Here is a 4,187-nt window from a genome sequence, read left to right as displayed (position 1 = left end):
CATATCATATGGTCTGTATATTAAATCTCAAGTAAAATAAAAAAGAAAGAAATACAAGTCCTCGAAGTTTGGAATGAAGATGTCATATTTTTCTACTAAATATTCCTCAAGTAAACACAGGAATTCTTTATTACTCTCAGGGCCCTCCAGGTGTATTTTATAATAGGGTCATCTCTCTGGAAAGTTTTTGTTGTCAATGAGGTGTGTAATGACACGTGGTAAATACTTCGAACAAGGTAATTTCTATAGCAACTGTTACAATGATCCCTTGCTCTCCTATTTCAATCACATTTTATGGCTGAATTCTTTTGAGAATCTAGCAATTCAGCCATCTCCGCTTTATAGTCAGGCCTTGATTTGTATTTCTCAGTAGTGTGGATTTGTGACAGCATTAGATTATAAAAAAAAGTCTTGTTCCATTGATATTAGACACTTGTTTGCAAATAGTAGCTTTCCTTTTCAAGATTTCAGTTAACTTTGCCAGAAACTTCAATGCTTTTGTGCTGGAACCTGCAGATACCCTTTGTCCCAATTCTGGGACTGGTTACAGCAACCAGTTCTCTTTCTGTAGTTGTTACACCGGAAATACGTTTTGCTCAGAATGAAATGTCTTTCTTTGATATCTCACTCTGCCTACTTTTATATGTTCTTAAGAGAGACAATATTTTTGCCAAAATTGTGCCTGGCTCATTATGGGTTCATGGAGTCAAAATTCAAAATATTGTATTTTGATTTTAAATCACAGCTCTTCTTGATATTTTATTGATTTGACGTTTCTTTTCTTATATATCGGGAAGGGTGTAAGTTTTAGATACTTGTAATAGCCAAACAACTGGAAACAATCCAGATGTCTTTCGATGAGTGAGTGGTTAAACAAACTCTCGCGTGTGCAGAACATAGAGTACTGCCCAGCCAACATAAAGGAATGAACTATGGATACATTGTAACTTAGCTCTTTAAGGGCATTACGCTTAGTGGAAAAAGACAATCTCAAAATATTACATACGGTGATTCCATTTGTATAATCCTTGAAATGACAAAGCTGTAGAGATGGAAAGTAGATCAGTGATTGCCAGGGACAGGGACAAAGGTGTGGGTGTGTGGTTATACAGGGGTAATATGAGGAAGTTCCTCTGTGGTAATAAAACAGTTCTATATCATGATGGTCATGGGAGTTACATGAATCTATTTATGGGATCAAATTGCATAGACACACATGCGCACACACACAAACACACATATGTGAGTGTAAAAACAGTAAAAACTGAATAAGTTTTAACAGTATTGTACCAGTGTCAATTTACTGTTTTGACATTGTACTACAGTTACATATGATGTCACCATTGTGGAAAGCTGGATAAAGGGCTCAAGGGAGATTTGCAACTACCTGTAAATCTACAATCATTTCAAAATAGAAAGCATTTAAATTTTTTATTGTGAATTTTTTACTTTAAAATAGCTCACAGTTTTTTCCCTTAAATTAAAAGGCTAAGTTTTCTTAAACATTGCTCTTTCACTGAGATAGAATTCACATACCATAAAATTCACCATTTTTTTTAAAGTGTCCAATTTAGTGGTTTTAGCATATTTGCAAGGTTGTGCAACCACCACCATTATCTAATTCCAGAACATTTCATTACCCCTAAAAGAAACCCCTACCCATTAGATGTCATTCTCCTTTCCTTTCTTCCTTCACAATTTCTCTTTCTCTTCTCTCTTTCTATCTCTATATTTGCTCATTCTGGACATTTCATAGCACACAATATATGACCTTTTGAGTCTGGCTTCTTTCACTTACCATAATGTTTTCAAGGTTCATCTGTTTTGTAGCATGTATCATCACTGCATTCCTTTTTACTGCCAAATAATATTCCATTGTATGGATAGACACCAATACATTTATCCGTTCATCAGCTTGTAGACCTTCGGATTGCTTGCACTGTTTTGCTATTAGGAATAATTCTGCTGTGATCATCTATGTACAAGTTTTTGTGTGACCATATGTTTTAAATTTGAAGGGTATATAACTAAAAGTAGAACTGCTGGGTCATATGGTAACTCTACACTTAACTCTTTGAGAACTGTCAAACTGTTTTCCAAAGTGGCTTCACCATTTTACGTTCAGCAATGCCGAAGAATTCCAGTTTCTCCATATCCTAACTAATACTTGTTATTGTCTATCTTGTTTTATTATAGTCATCCTAGTGAGTGTAAAATGGTGTCATAGTGGTTTTGATTTGCATTTCCCTAATGATTAATGATTTTGAGCACTTTTTCTTTTTCTGTTTTATTAGAGACAGGGTCTCACCCTGTCACCCAGGCTGGAATGCAGTGATGTGACGATTGTAGCTCACTGCAGCCTTGAACTCCTGGGCTCAAGCAGTCCTCCCACCTCAGTCTCCCGGTAGCTGGGAATACAGGCATGCATCACCACACCCGGCTAATTTTTAAATTTTTTGTAGAGATAGGGTCTCACTATGTTGCCCAGGCTGGTCTCAAATTCCTGGGCTCGAGCCATCCTCCCTCCTGGGCATCCCAAAGTGCTGGGATTACAGGTGTTAGCCATTGCACCCGACCCTTACTTTTTCATTTGTATAGCTTCTTTGGAGAAATGTCTATTTAAATCGTTTCCTTATTTTAAAAATTGAATTGTCTTTCAGTTGTTGAGTTGTAAGAATTATTTATCTATTCTGGCTCCTAGACTCTTATGAGATACGTGATTTGTAGATATTTTCTCCCATTCTGTGGGTTGTCTTTTCACTTTCTTAATGGTGTCCTTTGAAGCACAAAAGTGTTTAATTATAATGAAGTCCAACTTATCTATTTTTTATTTTGTTGTTTGTGCTTTTGATGTCATATCTAAGAAGTCATTGCCTAATCCAAGATTATGAAGCTTTACACCTATGTTTTCTTCCATGAGTTTAATAGTTTTAACTTTCACTTTAGGTCTTTGATCCGTTTGAGTTAATTTTTGTATACGATATGAGGTAAGGTCCAACTTTATTTTTCTGCATGTGGATGTCCAGTTTTCTCAGCATTGTTTGTTGAAGACCATTCTTTCCCACATTGAATTGTCTTGGCACCCTAGGTGAAAATCAATTGACCCTCTGTATTCTCATTTCCTTTCTATTGACATAGAAAGATTTTTTAAATTAATCAATTATTTTCCCTGGGGCCTAACATAGGACCATTGTGAGTAGAATCAGTGCCTTTTTTGCCCACATTTATGAACTAATTTTGGTGGAGTGCCGGGGGGCCTCATTTAGGAAAATGAAGCTGAAAAATGGGTCTCCAGAAAATGAGGAATGGGGACATGCAGTGGTACATTGGAGAGAACTTTGGCTTGAATGCTAGTTCTATCCAAAGTTGTGTGGCTTTGGGCAAGTTACTAACCCTCTAGGAGCTTTAGCTACTGTGAAATGGAAGTGATGACAATCTCAATCTCACTGGGCTTATGTTTAGTATTAAGAGACAACGGTTATGAAAGCAATGTCATGGTCCCTGGAACATAGTAGGGACTTGACATCAAGCAAACTTACAGTTGGTGCATGGTCTTGTGGCTCCCTCGCTTCTGACACAGGGTGGTTATGTGGGATCAGGAGAGGTGGGCTACCCAGCGGGTACCTGTGCCAGTTCCCATGTTTCCGCTCCTGTCTCCTACACTGTGCAGCAGCTATGGTTCCACTCCCCCACCTTTTCTGTCAGGGGAAGTACGAAGGGTAAATAAAGAAGAGGAAAGTGGCTCTCCATAGAGCAACTTTCTGGTTAGAAGGAAAAATCTCAGGTTTGAGGGAAGCCCAATAGCAAACCACAGAATAATCAGGAAATAGTGGTATCCTGTTTTATATGTCTAGAACTTTATTTTCAAAGAAGAAACAATGTAACTGCATTGCCAATCTAGAACTCTATCACAACTGAGGGAATCCCGTCTGCTTTGACTAGGCAGCTACAGTGCAGGTCCAGCCCTCCCCAGTCCTCCCCTGCCCCTCTGGTTCTTTCCCCTAAGCCTGTCTCAGCCACTTGGGAGACGACTCTATTGCTAGAACTCTGATTTATTAAATAATTTCTGGTTTGGATGGTCTCCTCTCTCATCCTTACAATCTTTCCCTTTCCTGGAATTCTTTTTCTGTGGCTCTACTTGGATCCCTCATGGCTTGGGCGTAGATTAATGAGGAATGTGCCTCGTG

Source organism: Macaca mulatta, chromosome X, assembly GCF_049350105.2.
Source record: "Macaca mulatta isolate MMU2019108-1 chromosome X, T2T-MMU8v2.0, whole genome shotgun sequence".
Classification (NCBI taxonomy): Eukaryota; Metazoa; Chordata; class Mammalia; order Primates; family Cercopithecidae; genus Macaca; species Macaca mulatta.
This window is presented reverse-complemented; position numbering follows the sequence as displayed.